The sequence below is a fragment of the Chiloscyllium punctatum genome, chromosome 5, assembly GCF_047496795.1.
Source record: "Chiloscyllium punctatum isolate Juve2018m chromosome 5, sChiPun1.3, whole genome shotgun sequence".
NCBI lineage: Eukaryota > Metazoa > Chordata > Chondrichthyes > Orectolobiformes > Hemiscylliidae > Chiloscyllium > Chiloscyllium punctatum.
The window spans coordinates 42,300,229-42,315,245 of NC_092743.1; the positions used below are offsets into that span (position 1 = coordinate 42,300,229).

Consider the following 15,017-nt stretch of genomic DNA (forward strand, 5'->3'; position numbering starts at 1 on the left):
GTGGAGAATGTGGGCATCGATCCCACTACCTCTCGCATGCAAAGCGAGCGCTCTACCATTTGAGCTAATTCCCCTAAACTGTACACTTGCTTAGCCCCCATGGTGTTTCGGAAGGATGAGCTGAGAGCAGCAGGCGATTTCCTCTCGAGATTGCACGCTGTATTCAACCGAACAACGCGACGCGACTATCGACACATCCGAGCAGCAGCAGCAGCAGCACGTGCGCGAAGTCTTCTGGAAAACACGGTGCCGCCGAAAGAATCGCCAGCGAGACGCTCTGAGATTCCAGAATCCAAACGAACCGATCGGCGCCAGCAGTCACAACAAGTGTGAGGTAGCACTCGAGAGCGCTGTTGACTGATTGGAGACTTGCGACACGTTCAAGTGAGTGCTGACTGACTGCGTGGATGTTGTGTTCCTCCAGAGGGCTCCCTGCTGCTCGTGGTTTGCAACTGCAGACGTCACAGCACACCAACAGGCAGACTTCTCTGAAGAAGAAGAAGAAGAAGAAGGTGTATTTTGGAGAAAGAGAACACTTGGCGCTGTTACCAGACAAAAAAAGAGGGCTTCTCCTTCATCCTCGTGAGCTGCAGCCCTGCGGTCAGGTTCCGCAAAGTGCTGCTTTCAGATACACGCCAAGCAGGCCGAGATGCAAAGAGCAACCGCCACTCGTCTGAAGCAGCACCCGCGAGCCCTGTCTGACCGGTAGGGCCTTTCCTTAGTGCTGACCTGCTCGGATGCGTTGCTGTTCAACTTGTGCAACTGTGGAAGTGGCACACCCCGTGCAGGCCAGATTTCATGAAGAGGAAACGAAGAGAAGTCCACAGGCAGTTTTCCGACAGGAATGGAAGACTCCTTCGTCCGGACGTTGACATAGTAAGTTGTCATCGAGCAGTTTAGAGCGCCGCTTCGCGGGAAAACTTTGCTTGAAAGGAGTCATAGAGATGTACGTCACGGAAAGAGACCCTTCGGTCGGACCTTTCCGACCAGATATCCCATCCCAATCTAGTCGTACCTGCCGGCACCCGGGCCATATCCCTCCAAACCCTTCCTATTCATATAGCCACCCAGGTGCCTTTTAAATGTTGCAATTGTACTCGCCTCCGCCACTTCCTCTGGCAGCTCATTCCATACACGTACCACCCTCTGTGTGAAAAAGGTGCCCCTTAGTTCTCTTTCATATCTTTTCCCTCTCACCCTAAACCTCTGCCCCTCTAGTGCTGGTCTCCCGCACCCCAGGGAAAAGACTTTGTCTATTTATCCGATCTATACGCCTCATGATTTTATATCACCCATACAAATATCTCAGCAAGGGGCCCAGCAATCACTTTCTTAGCTTCCCCCAGACCTGATCAGGTCCTGGGCATTGATCCACTTGTACGCGCTTCAAGGCATCCAGCATTCCTCCTCTGCAATGTGGACAATTTTCAAGATGTCACCATCCATTTCCCTATATTCTATACTTCTCCCTACATTCTATCCTTTTCCACAGTAAACACTGATGCAAAATACTCGTTTAGTATCGGCCCAGCCTCTCCTGCGGCTCGACACAAAGGCCGCTGTGCTGATCCTCGAGGGGCCCTCTTCTCTCCCTAGTCACCCTTTTGTCCTTATAATGTATTTGCAAAAACCCTTTGGATTTTCCTTAACTCTCTCTGCCAAAGCTATCTCAGGTCCCCTTTTTACCCTCCTGATTTCCCTACTGTCTTTACACTCTTGTACGGATTCACTCGATCTATCCTGTCTATACCTGACATGTGCTTCCTTCTTTTCCTGAAGCAAACCCTCATTTTCTTAGGCTCTTTGGTAAACGGAAGCACCTCCCTTCTTGCCTGCATGGAGTGCTGAGCAAAGGATCTTAGTGCGCTGTGACGTGGCTCTCCAGTAGCGGAGCCATCGAGACAAAGAAGTGAAAGGCTTTGCCGAATGTTGCCTGCCAAGCGCAAGACATACCGGGCTTTGCCGCGCTCCTGACGCCACGGCTCTGCGGCACCGCGAGTGGGCCGTGTCTCTGCACGGGCCAGAGCCCAGCATGTAACGGGCGAGGTGCGTGATTGTGGATTGAAAGCCGATATCCTGGCCTCACTCGAGCTGCAGCTTTCTGACGAGGGTTGCTCTGTGGCTCGCAGCACCTTGAAAACCGGCCTATTTGGGCACGCGGTATGAGCCTCGGCTGTCGGCTGGCCTTCTTAGCGCAGTAGGCAGCGCGTCAGTCTCGTAATCTGAAGGTCCTGAGTTTAATCCTCAGAGAAGGCAAGACTGTGGCCTTTGTCACCTTACGCGTTTTCTTTCTCTCCGCGGGCAATAATATTTGCTTTGGACGGCTTCACGCCTGCTTTGAGCTGACCACACCAGAGCAAACGCGTCGCTGGAAGGTTTAACATCTGGGCGACACGTGCTCAACTTGTTTTTCTGCACAGCATTTTGTAAACTCACCATCGTGCTATCTGTGCAGCAGCAAAGACTGGAGCCACACGCAGGGTTCACGCGAGGGTCACACTGCTTGCGTCTCCCCAGGAAAAGCACTGTGGAGAATGTGGGCATCGATCCCACTACCTCTCGCATGCAAAGCGAGCGCTCTACCATTTGAGCTAATTCCCCTAAACTGTACACTTGCTTAGCCCCCATGGTGTTTCGGAAGGATGAGCTGAGAGCAGCAGGCGATTTCCTCTCGAGATTGCACGCTGTATTCAACCGAACAACGCGACGCGACTATCGACACATCCGAGCAGCAGCAGCAGCAGCACGTGCGCGAAGTCTTCTGGAAAACACGGTGCCGCCGAAAGAATCGCCAGCGAGACGCTCTGAGATTCCAGAATCCAAACGAACCGATCGGCGCCAGCAGTCACAACAAGTGTGAGGTAGCACTCGAGAGCGCTGTTGACTGATTGGAGACTTGCGACACGTTCAAGTGAGTGCTGACTGACTGCGTGGATGTTGTGTTCCTCCAGAGGGCTCCCTGCTGCTCGTGGTTTGCAACTGCAGACGTCACAGCACACCAACAGGCAGACTTCTCTGAAGAAGAAGAAGAAGAAGAAGGTGTATTTTGGAGAAAGAGAACACTTGGCGCTGTTACCAGACAAAAAAAGAGGGCTTCTCCTTCATCCTCGTGAGCTGCAGCCCTGCGGTCAGGTTCCGCAAAGTGCTGCTTTCAGATACACGCCAAGCAGGCCGAGATGCAAAGAGCAACCGCCACTCGTCTGAAGCAGCACCCGCGAGCCCTGTCTGACCGGTAGGGCCTTTCCTTAGTGCTGACCTGCTCGGATGCGTTGCTGTTCAACTTGTGCAACTGTGGAAGTGGCACACCCCGTGCAGGCCAGATTTCATGAAGAGGAAACGAAGAGAAGTCCACAGGCAGTTTTCCGACAGGAATGGAAGACTCCTTCGTCCGGACGTTGACATAGTAAGTTGTCATCGAGCAGTTTAGAGCGCCGCTTCGCGGGAAAACTTTGCTTGAAAGGAGTCATAGAGATGTACGTCACGGAAAGAGACCCTTCGGTCGGACCTTTCCGACCAGATATCCCATCCCAATCTAGTCGTACCTGCCGGCACCCGGGCCATATCCCTCCAAACCCTTCCTATTCATATAGCCACCCAGGTGCCTTTTAAATGTTGCAATTGTACTCGCCTCCGCCACTTCCTCTGGCAGCTCATTCCATACACGTACCACCCTCTGTGTGAAAAAGGTGCCCCTTAGTTCTCTTTCATATCTTTTCCCTCTCACCCTAAACCTCTGCCCCTCTAGTGCTGGTCTCCCGCACCCCAGGGAAAAGACTTTGTCTATTTATCCGATCTATACGCCTCATGATTTTATATCACCCATACAAATATCTCAGCAAGGGGCCCAGCAATCACTTTCTTAGCTTCCCCCAGACCTGATCAGGTCCTGGGCATTGATCCACTTGTACGCGCTTCAAGGCATCCAGCATTCCTCCTCTGCAATGTGGACAATTTTCAAGATGTCACCATCCATTTCCCTATATTCTATACTTCTCCCTACATTCTATCCTTTTCCACAGTAAACACTGATGCAAAATACTCGTTTAGTATCGGCCCAGCCTCTCCTGCGGCTCGACACAAAGGCCGCTGTGCTGATCCTCGAGGGGCCCTCTTCTCTCCCTAGTCACCCTTTTGTCCTTATAATGTATTTGCAAAAACCCTTTGGATTTTCCTTAACTCTCTCTGCCAAAGCTATCTCAGGTCCCCTTTTTACCCTCCTGATTTCCCTACTGTCTTTACACTCTTGTACGGATTCACTCGATCTATCCTGTCTATACCTGACATGTGCTTCCTTCTTTTCCTGAAGCAAACCCTCATTTTCTTAGGCTCTTTGGTAAACGGAAGCACCTCCCTTCTTGCCTGCATGGAGTGCTGAGCAAAGGATCTTAGTGCGCTGTGACGTGGCTCTCCAGTAGCGGAGCCATCGAGACAAAGAAGTGAAAGGCTTTGCCGAATGTTGCCTGCCAAGCGCAAGACATACCGGGCTTTGCCGCGCTCCTGACGCCACGGCTCTGCGGCACCGCGAGTGGGCCGTGTCTCTGCACGGGCCAGAGCCCAGCATGTAACGGGCGAGGTGCGTGATTGTGGATTGAAAGCCGATATCCTGGCCTCACTCGAGCTGCAGCTTTCTGACGAGGGTTGCTCTGTGGCTCGCAGCACCTTGAAAACCGGCCTATTTGGGCACGCGGTATGAGCCTCGGCTGTCGGCTGGCCTTCTTAGCGCAGTAGGCAGCGCGTCAGTCTCGTAATCTGAAGGTCCTGAGTTTAATCCTCAGAGAAGGCAAGACTGTGGCCTTTGTCACCTTACGCGTTTTCTTTCTCTCCGCGGGCAATAATATTTGCTTTGGACGGCTTCACGCCTGCTTTGAGCTGACCACACCAGAGCAAACGCGTCGCTGGAAGGTTTAACATCTGGGCGACACGTGCTCAACTTGTTTTTCTGCACAGCATTTTGTAAACTCACCATCGTGCTATCTGTGCAGCAGCAAAGACTGGAGCCACACGCAGGGTTCACGCGAGGCTCACACTGCTTGCGTCTCCCCAGGAAAAGCACTGTGGAGAATGTGGGCATCGATCCCACTACCTCTCGCATGCAAAGCGAGCGCTCTACCATTTGAGCTAATTCCCCTAAACTGTACACTTGCTTAGCCCCCATGGTGTTTCGGAAGGATGAGCTGAGAGCAGCAGGCGATTTCCTCTCGAGATTGCACGCTGTATTCAACCGAACAACGCGACGCGACTATCGACACATCCGAGCAGCAGCAGCAGCAGCACGTGCGCGAAGTCTTCTGGAAAACACGGTGCCGCCGAAAGAATCGCCAGCGAGACGCTCTGAGATTCCAGAATCCAAACGAACCGATCGGCGCCAGCAGTCACAACAAGTGTGAGGTAGCACTCGAGAGCGCTGTCTGACTGATTGGAGACTTGCGACACGTTCAAGTGAGTGCTGACTGACTGCGTGGATGTTGTGTTCCTCCAGAGGGCTCCCTGCTGCTCGTGGTTTGCAACTGCAGACGTCACAGCACACCAACAGGCAGACTTCTCTGAAGAAGAAGAAGAAGAAGAAGGTGTATTTTGGAGAAAGAGAACACTTGGCGCTGTTACCAGACAAAAAAAGAGGGCTTCTCCTTCATCCTCGTGAGCTGCAGCCCTGCGGTCAGGTTCCGCAAAGTGCTGCTTTCAGATACACGCCAAGCAGGCCGAGATGCAAAGAGCAACCGCCACTCGTCTGAAGCAGCACCCGCGAGCCCTGTCTGACCGGTAGGGCCTTTCCTTAGTGCTGACCTGCTCGGATGCGTTGCTGTTCAACTTGTGCAACTGTGGAAGTGGCACACCCCGTGCAGGCCAGATTTCATGAAGAGGAAACGAAGAGAAGTCCACAGGCAGTTTTCCGACAGGAATGGAAGACTCCTTCGTCCGGACGTTGACATAGTAAGTTGTCATCGAGCAGTTTAGAGCGCCGCTTCGCGGGAAAACTTTGCTTGAAAGGAGTCATAGAGATGTACGTCACGGAAAGAGACCCTTCGGTCGGACCTTTCCGACCAGATATCCCATCCCAATCTAGTCGTACCTGCCGGCACCCGGGCCATATCCCTCCAAACCCTTCCTATTCATATAGCCACCCAGGTGCCTTTTAAATGTTGCAATTGTACTCGCCTCCGCCACTTCCTCTGGCAGCTCATTCCATACACGTACCACCCTCTGTGTGAAAAAGGTGCCCCTTAGTTCTCTTTCATATCTTTTCCCTCTCACCCTAAACCTCTGCCCCTCTAGTGCTGGTCTCCCGCACCCCAGGGAAAAGACTTTGTCTATTTATCCGATCTATACGCCTCATGATTTTATATCACCCATACAAATATCTCAGCAAGGGGCCCAGCAATCACTTTCTTAGCTTCCCCCAGACCTGATCAGGTCCTGGGCATTGATCCACTTGTACGCGCTTCAAGGCATCCAGCATTCCTCCTCTGCAATGTGGACAATTTTCAAGATGTCACCATCCATTTCCCTATATTCTATACTTCTCCCTACATTCTATCCTTTTCCACAGTAAACACTGATGCAAAATACTCGTTTAGTATCGGCCCAGCCTCTCCTGCGGCTCGACACAAAGGCCGCTGTGCTGATCCTCGAGGGGCCCTCTTCTCTCCCTAGTCACCCTTTTGTCCTTATAGTGTATTTGCAAAAACCCTTTGGATTTTCCTTAACTCTCTCTGCCAAAGCTATCTCAGGTCCCCTTTTTACCCTCCTGATTTCCCTACTGTCTTTACACTCTTGTACGGATTCACTCGATCTATCCTGTCTATACCTGACATGTGCTTCCTTCTTTTCCTGAAGCAAACCCTCATTTTCTTAGGCTCTTTGGTAAACGGAAGCACCTCCCTTCTTGCCTGCATGGAGTGCTGAGCAAAGGATCTTAGTGCGCTGTGACGTGGCTCTCCAGTAGCGGAGCCATCGAGACAAAGAAGTGAAAGGCTTTGCCGAATGTTGCCTGCCAAGCGCAAGACATACCGGGCTTTGCCGCGCTCCTGACGCCACGGCTCTGCGGCACCGCGAGTGGGCCGTGTCTCTGCACGGGCCAGAGCCCAGCATGTAACGGGCGAGGTGCGTGATTGTGGATTGAAAGCCGATATCCTGGCCTCACTCGAGCTGCAGCTTTCTGACGAGGGTTGCTCTGTGGCTCGCAGCACCTTGAAAACCGGCCTATTTGGGCACGCGGTATGAGCCTCGGCTGTCGGCTGGCCTTCTTAGCGCAGTAGGCAGCGCGTCAGTCTCGTAATCTGAAGGTCCTGAGTTTAATCCTCAGAGAAGGCAAGACTGTGGCCTTTGTCACCTTACGCGTTTTCTTTCTCTCCGCGGGCAATAATATTTGCTTTGGACGGCTTCACGCCTGCTTTGAACTGACCACACCAGAGCAAACGCGTCGCTGGAAGGTTTAACATCTGGGCGACACGTGCTCAACTTGTTTTTCTGCACAGCATTTTGTAAACTCACCATCGTGCTATCTGTGCAGCAGCAAAGACTGGAGCCACACGCAGGGTTCACGCGAGGGTCACACTGCTTGCGTCTCCCCAGGAAAAGCACTGTGGAGAATGTGGGCATCGATCCCACTACCTCTCGCATGCAAAGCGAGCACTCTACCATTTGAGCTAATTCCCCTAAACTGTACACTTGCTTAGCCCCCATGGTGTTTCGGAAGGATGAGCTGAGAGCAGCAGGCGATTTCCTCTCGAGATTGCACGCTGTATTCAACCGAACAACGCGACGCGACTATCGACACATCCGAGCAGCAGCAGCAGCAGCACGTGCGCGAAGTCTTCTGGAAAACACGGTGCCGCCGAAAGAATCGCCAGCGAGACGCTCTGAGATTCCAGAATCCAAACGAACCGATCGGCGCCAGCAGTCACAACAAGTGTGAGGTAGCACTCGAGAGCGCTGTCTGACTGATTGGAGACTTGCGACACGTTCAAGTGAGTGCTGACTGACTGCGTGGATGTTGTGTTCCTCCAGAGGGCTCCCTGCTGCTCGTGGTTTGCAACTGCAGACGTCACAGCACACCAACAGGCAGACTTCTCTGAAGAAGAAGAAGAAGAAGAAGGTGTATTTTGGAGAAAGAGAACACTTGGCGCTGTTACCAGACAAAAAAAGAGGGCTTCTCCTTCATCCTCGTGAGCTGCAGCCCTGCGGTCAGGTTCCGCAAAGTGCTGCTTTCAGATACACGCCAAGCAGGCCGAGATGCAAAGAGCAACCGCCACTCGTCTGAAGCAGCACCCGCGAGCCCTGTCTGACCGGTAGGGCCTTTCCTTAGTGCTGACCTGCTCGGATGCGTTGCTGTTCAACTTGTGCAACTGTGGAAGTGGCACACCCCGTGCAGGCCAGATTTCATGAAGAGGAAACGAAGAGAAGTCCACAGGCAGTTTTCCGACAGGAATGGAAGACTCCTTCGTCCGGACGTTGACATAGTAAGTTGTCATCGAGCAGTTTAGAGCGCCGCTTCGCGGGAAAACTTTGCTTGAAAGGAGTCATAGAGATGTACGTCACGGAAAGAGACCCTTCGGTCGGACCTTTCCGACCAGATATCCCATCCCAATCTAGTCGTACCTGCCGGCACCCGGGCCATATCCCTCCAAACCCTTCCTATTCATATAGCCACCCAGGTGCCTTTTAAATGTTGCAATTGTACTCGCCTCCGCCACTTCCTCTGGCAGCTCATTCCATACACGTACCACCCTCTGTGTGAAAAAGGTGCCCCTTAGTTCTCTTTCATATCTTTTCCCTCTCACCCTAAACCTCTGCCCCTCTAGTGCTGGTCTCCCGCACCCCAGGGAAAAGACTTTGTCTATTTATCCGATCTATACGCCTCATGATTTTATATCACCCATACAAATATCTCAGCAAGGGGCCCAGCAATCACTTTCTTAGCTTCCCCCAGACCTGATCAGGTCCTGGGCATTGATCCACTTGTACGCGCTTCAAGGCATCCAGCATTCCTCCTCTGCAATGTGGACAATTTTCAAGATGTCACCATCCATTTCCCTATATTCTATACTTCTCCCTACATTCTATCCTTTTCCACAGTAAACACTGATGCAAAATACTCGTTTAGTATCGGCCCAGCCTCTCCTGCGGCTCGACACAAAGGCCGCTGTGCTGATCCTCGAGGGGCCCTCTTCTCTCCCTAGTCACCCTTTTGTCCTTATAATGTATTTGCAAAAACCCTTTGGATTTTCCTTAACTCTCTCTGCCAAAGCTATCTCAGGTCCCCTTTTTACCCTCCTGATTTCCCTACTGTCTTTACACTCTTGTACGGATTCACTCGATCTATCCTGTCTATACCTGACATGTGCTTCCTTCTTTTCCTGAAGCAAACCCTCATTTTCTTAGGCTCTTTGGTAAACGGAAGCACCTCCCTTCTTGCCTGCATGGAGTGCTGAGCAAAGGATCTTAGTGCGCTGTGACGTGGCTCTCCAGTAGCGGAGCCATCGAGACAAAGAAGTGAAAGGCTTTGCCGAATGTTGCCTGCCAAGCGCAAGACATACCGGGCTTTGCCGCGCTCCTGACGCCACGGCTCTGCGGCACCGCGAGTGGGCCGTGTCTCTGCACGGGCCAGAGCCCAGCATGTAACGGGCGAGGTGCGTGATTGTGGATTGAAAGCCGATATCCTGGCCTCACTCGAGCTGCAGCTTTCTGACGAGGGTTGCTCTGTGGCTCGCAGCACCTTGAAAACCGGCCTATTTGGGCACGCGGTATGAGCCTCGGCTGTCGGCTGGCCTTCTTAGCGCAGTAGGCAGCGCGTCAGTCTCGTAATCTGAAGGTCCTGAGTTTAATCCTCAGAGAAGGCAAGACTGTGGCCTTTGTCACCTTACGCGTTTTCTTTCTCTCCGCGGGCAATAATATTTGCTTTGGACGGCTTCACGCCTGCTTTGAACTGACCACACCAGAGCAAACGCGTCGCTGGAAGGTTTAACATCTGGGCGACACGTGCTCAACTTGTTTTTCTGCACAGCATTTTGTAAACTCACCATCGTGCTATCTGTGCAGCAGCAAAGACTGGAGCCACACGCAGGGTTCACGCGAGGGTCACACTGCTTGCGTCTCCCCAGGAAAAGCACTGTGGAGAATGTGGGCATCGATCCCACTACCTCTCGCATGCAAAGCGAGCACTCTACCATTTGAGCTAATTCCCCTAAACTGTACACTTGCTTAGCCCCCATGGTGTTTCGGAAGGATGAGCTGAGAGCAGCAGGCGATTTCCTCTCGAGATTGCACGCTGTATTCAACCGAACAACGCGACGCGACTATCGACACATCCGAGCAGCAGCAGCAGCAGCACGTGCGCGAAGTCTTCTGGAAAACACGGTGCGGCCGAAAGAATCGCCAGCGAGACGCTCTGAGATTCCAGAATCCAAACGAACCGATCGGCGCCAGCAGTCACAACAAGTGTGAGGTAGCACTCAAGAGCGCTGTCTGACTGATTGGAGACTTGCGACACGTTCAAGTGAGTGCTGACTGACTGCGTGGATGTTGTGTTCCTCCAGAGGGGAGGGAGCAGAGGCTACCTGACATATGCAGGGCAGCCCAAAGTGTGCCGAACCTGCGGGAAGTCGGGACACGTGGCGGTGGATTGCAAAGTGACCATCTGCAGGAACTGCAAACAGGAGGGTCACTTGACAAAGGACTGTCGGGAGGAAAAGAGCTGCAACCTGTGCGGGGAGGCGGGCCACATGTACAAGGCCTGCCCAAGACGAGGAGCCGCCACCTACGCACAGATGGCCGGAGGTGGCAACACGAGCCGCGGACCGACAAAGTCTAACGAGGTACCGCGAATCAGCAAAGGAACTGTGCCTGGAGGCACCCAGAAGGAAGGGAAAGTTGTAGAGGAGCAGGCAGCAGACAGCGGGGAGATGCAGCAGGCGACCCAAGCTCCTGCAAGACAGACAGAGGAAATGGAAGAGGAGGGATCAAAGGAGGCAGAGCAGTGGATTATCGTTAAAAACAGGAAAAGGAAACCTCTCGAGGGCCCCAAAGCCACCAAGCGAAGGGGGAAGAGACACCTCCAAGAGGAGGATACAGGCAGCTCCTCCGAGGGTGAGGACGGGCGCAAGAAGGGTCGCCTCCGGAGGAAGAGGCAGAGCGCCGTGGGGAGAAAGGAGGGCAACACCGCCCAAGAAGGAAAAGACGATCCCTCTGAGGGGATGGGTGAAGGCCTCCCCCTACCCGGTGAGAACCAAGGGGTACCCACCGGCCCACAGCTCCAGGGAACTGGGAGCAGCGTCCCAGTGACAGCCCTGATGTCAGATGGAGAACGGGGCGATGCGGACCCTGGGTCTGACACGATGACACCAGAGCGGGGAAATGACTCCAGCGTGGAGCCGGACAACTACCTCAGCCCTGGGAAGGTCCAGCAGTTTGCTGTCACCACGGGGATGCACGCAGCTACCCCACTGGAGCAAGACCAGAAGAAAATGGACACTGGTAACCCCGCAAACTGTTAAAATGGGGTTTAAAATTGCCAGCATAAATGTGCGTAGCATTAAAGCGGCTACGCGATGTGTTTCAACGCTGGCCTTCCTGGCCAACGTCAAAGCCGATGTCCTGTTTCTGCAGGAGTGCGGGATACCGCACCTCAGCAGTTACAGGAGATGGTCGAGCTTGTGGGCCCACGGGCCGTCAGTGTGGTCGGGGGGCAACGATAGCCGCGCCTCCGGCCTGGGTATCCTGTTGCGGGGAGGCAACTTCACCATCTCCGAGGTTAAGGAGGTGGTGGGCGGGCGCCTCCTCGTCGTGGACGTCAAATACAGAAACGCTCCCGTGAGACTAATCAACGTGTACGCCCCAGTGGGTAAGAGTGAACGGTTGGCCGTCCTGCAACAGCTTCCACTGCTGCTGGCTACGTCCAGGCCGGTCATTCTGGCCGGAGACTTCAACTGCATCATTGATGCTGATGGACGATCCGGCGGGGGGGACAGTAAACCGGACGCTACGTCCAGGGCCCTGATGGAAACGGTCAAAGACGCCAAGCTGCACGACGTCTTCAGCGCCCCTGCAGACGGAGCGCAGCGTAGATACACCTGGTCACGGGCAGACGGGTCTATCCGCTCAAGGATAGATTACCTGTTTGTGTCCCGAACGCTCTCGGTCAGATCCACCGACTTCAAGCCGGTGTTCTTCTCTGACCACTGCCTCCTGCTGGCCGACTGTCACCTACAGGACGAACAGCGGGCGGGCAAGGGAACGTGGAAACTGAACACTAAGCTGTTGACCCCGGGAAACATCGAAGAGCTCAAGAGGGATTACGCAGGTTGGAGAACCGTGAAGCCCCTCTTTGAGTCTCCAGCGGACTGGTGGGAAACGGTAAAAGGGAACATCAAGAGGTTCTTTATCCTCAAAGGTGTCCAGGAGGCGAGAGAGAGGCGGGGGAAACTGTCCCAGCTCCAGGAAAGTATGCAGAACCTGCTCCTGCTGCAGACGATGGGGGTGGATGTCACGGAGGACCTCAAGGAGGTGAAGGGCCAGCAAGCCTCGCTCTTTGCCTCGGAGGCCTCCAGGATAATCTTCCGGTCCAGGGTCCGCTCGGTGGAGCAGGACGAGACGTGCTCACGTTTCTTCTTCCAGAAGGTGCACAAAGAGAGCTCCGTGCTCAGCAGCCTGAAGAAAGAAGATGGCTCGGTAACGTCATCTCAGGCTGACGTCATGAGGATCAGCAAATCCTTCTACGCCAGCCTGTATGACTCGAAGCCGACCGACAGCGCGGCCTCCCAGTCGTTCCTGTCCTCTATCACGGAGGTCCTAGATGACGGAACACGAGAGAGGCTGGACCAGCCGCTATCTCTGGATGAACTGACCAAGGCCCTCGAGTCCTTCGAAAAGAATAAAACTCCCGGAAGCGACGGCTTACCGGTCGAGGTTTATTCCGCTCTTTGGGACTCGATCGGCCAGGACCTGCTGGAGGTGTATGTCAGTATGCTCCGGGCAGGTACCATGAGTGAATCCATGAGGAAAGGCATCATCACCCTCGTCTACAAGCGGAAGGGGGAGAGGGAGGAAATTAGAAATTGGAGACCGATCTCACTGTTAAATGCAGACTACAAAATCCTGTCAAAGGTCATCGCCAACCGGGTCAGGTCTGCTCTGGGATCGGTGATCCACCCGGACCAAACCTGTGCTGTACCGGGCAGGAAGATCTCTGAGAGTCTCGCACTCCTCAGGGATACGATCGCCTACGTGCAGGACAGGGGGGTGGACACCTGCCTCATCAGCCTGGACCAGGAGAAAGCCTTTGACAGGATATCGCATACATATATGAGGGATGTCCTCTCCAAAATGGGCTTTGGGGAGGGAATCGGAAATTGGATCAGACTGCTCTACACCAACATTGTCAGTGCAGTCTCAATCAATGGGTGGGAATCAGATAGCTTCCCTGTAAGATCTGGAGTCAGGCAGGGATGCCCCCTCTCACCCGCCTTGTTTGTGTGTTGCATAGAGCCATTTGCCGAATCCATCAGGAAGGATGCGAGCCTGAGGGGGGTGACTATTCCTGGCAGCGGGGGCCTGCAGGTTAAGGCCTCCCTGTACATGGATGACGTCGCTGTTTTCTGCTCGGATCCGCTGTCCGTGCACAGACTCGTGTGCATCTGCGACCAGTTCGAACGGGCCTCGGGGGCCAAGGTAAACCGAGGCAAGAGCGAGGCCATGCTCTTCGGGAACTGGGCCGACCAATCCTCTATCCCCTTCACCGTCAGGACTGACCACCTGAAGGTGCTGGGTATTTGGTTCGGGGGGGCTGGGGCGTGCGCCAAGACCTGGGAGGAGCGGATCAGGAAGATGAGACAGAAACTAGGCAGATGGGGGCAACGGTCGCTCTCCATCGCGGGAAAAAACCTGGTCATCAGGTGTGAGGTACTCTCAGTATTGCTATATGTGGCACAGGTCTGGCCTATCCCCAGGACCTGTGCCGCCGCAGTCACCCGGGCCATCTTCCAATTCATTTGGAGATCAAAGATGGACCGGGTCCGAAGAGACTCAATGTACAAAGACCGGTGCAATGGGGGAAAAAACACGCCCAATGCCACCCTCACCCTGATGGCCACCTTTGTGTGTTGCTGCATCAAGCTGTGCGTGGATCCCCGGTACGCAAACACCAAGTGTCACTACGTACTGAGGTTCTACCTGTCCCCGGTGTTGCGAAGGATGGGCCTGGCCTCGCTGCCGCGGAACGCTCCGAGTAGTTGGACCGTTCCGTATCACCTGTCCTTCGTGGAGAAATTTATGAGGAAAAACACCTTTGACCACAAGTCCATCAGGAAGTGGTCAGCACGTAGCGTCCTTGAGACCCTTCGGGAAAAGGAGAGGGCGGATCCTGTCGAGCGGTTCCCTGAGCAGACTGTCAAAGCCATTTGGCAGAATGCCTCATCGCCAGAACTTTCCAACAAGCACCAAGACGTGGCTTGGCTGGTGGTGAGAAGGGCTCTGCCTGTGAGATCCTTTATGCACGCCCGGACTCTCTGCCGCACCGCACGCTGCCCTCGAAGTGGCTGCGGGGGGGACGAGACTGTCACACACCTCCTTCTGGAATGTGCCTATGCAGAGGAAGTCTGGAGAGGAATGCAGTGGTGCTTGTCGAGGTTCGTCCCGAGCAGCGCCGTGACGCGGGACTCCGTGCTCTACGGCCTGTTCCCCGGGACTCACACCGAGACGAACATTAACTGCGCCTGGAGGATCATCAACTCGGTGAAGGACGCTCTCTGGGCGGTCCGAAACCTGTTGATCTTCCAGCTGAAGGAGTTGACCCCGACCGAGTGTTGCAGACTGGCACATTCCAAGGTCCAAGACTACGTGTTGAGGGACGCGCTGAAGCTTGGGGCAGCTGCCGCCAAGGCGCGGTGGGGAAAGACCACTGTGTAAGATCGGCCTGCCGAAAGAAGAACAGGGGGCCCATACAGACGTTTTTTTGGGCTCTGCTGATGCCTCAGCCAAATATATGTATATATACAAGATTGAAAAAATGCACAGGATTGTAA

At 54.0% G+C, this 15,017-nt stretch overlaps 9 non-coding genes across 9 annotated transcripts; 4 read left to right on the forward strand and 5 right to left on the reverse strand.

Moving 5' to 3' along the window:
- Nucleotide 1: 1 nt before the first annotated feature.
- On the reverse strand, nucleotides 2-74 carry trnaa-ugc (transfer RNA alanine (anticodon UGC)). Its single transcript has one exon. It is a non-coding gene; the product is annotated as a tRNA-Ala (tRNA).
- A 2,109-nt stretch (nucleotides 75-2,183) lies between these two features.
- trnat-cgu (transfer RNA threonine (anticodon CGU)) lies at nucleotides 2,184-2,256 on the forward strand. Its single transcript has one exon. It is a non-coding gene; the product is annotated as a tRNA-Thr (tRNA).
- A 272-nt stretch (nucleotides 2,257-2,528) lies between these two features.
- trnaa-ugc (transfer RNA alanine (anticodon UGC)) lies at nucleotides 2,529-2,601 on the reverse strand. The gene has a single exon. It is a non-coding gene; the product is annotated as a tRNA-Ala (tRNA).
- A 2,109-nt stretch (nucleotides 2,602-4,710) lies between these two features.
- Nucleotides 4,711-4,783, forward strand: trnat-cgu (transfer RNA threonine (anticodon CGU)). The gene has a single exon. It is a non-coding gene; the product is annotated as a tRNA-Thr (tRNA).
- Nucleotides 4,784-5,055: 272 nt separating this feature from the next.
- On the reverse strand, nucleotides 5,056-5,128 carry trnaa-ugc (transfer RNA alanine (anticodon UGC)). The gene has a single exon. It is a non-coding gene; the product is annotated as a tRNA-Ala (tRNA).
- A 2,110-nt stretch (nucleotides 5,129-7,238) lies between these two features.
- On the forward strand, nucleotides 7,239-7,311 carry trnat-cgu (transfer RNA threonine (anticodon CGU)). Its single transcript has one exon. It is a non-coding gene; the product is annotated as a tRNA-Thr (tRNA).
- A 272-nt stretch (nucleotides 7,312-7,583) lies between these two features.
- On the reverse strand, nucleotides 7,584-7,656 carry trnaa-ugc (transfer RNA alanine (anticodon UGC)). The gene has a single exon. It is a non-coding gene; the product is annotated as a tRNA-Ala (tRNA).
- A 2,110-nt stretch (nucleotides 7,657-9,766) lies between these two features.
- Nucleotides 9,767-9,839, forward strand: trnat-cgu (transfer RNA threonine (anticodon CGU)). Its single transcript has one exon. It is a non-coding gene; the product is annotated as a tRNA-Thr (tRNA).
- Nucleotides 9,840-10,111: 272 nt separating this feature from the next.
- Nucleotides 10,112-10,184, reverse strand: trnaa-ugc (transfer RNA alanine (anticodon UGC)). Its single transcript has one exon. It is a non-coding gene; the product is annotated as a tRNA-Ala (tRNA).
- Between the last annotated feature and the right edge of the window lie 4,833 nt (nucleotides 10,185-15,017).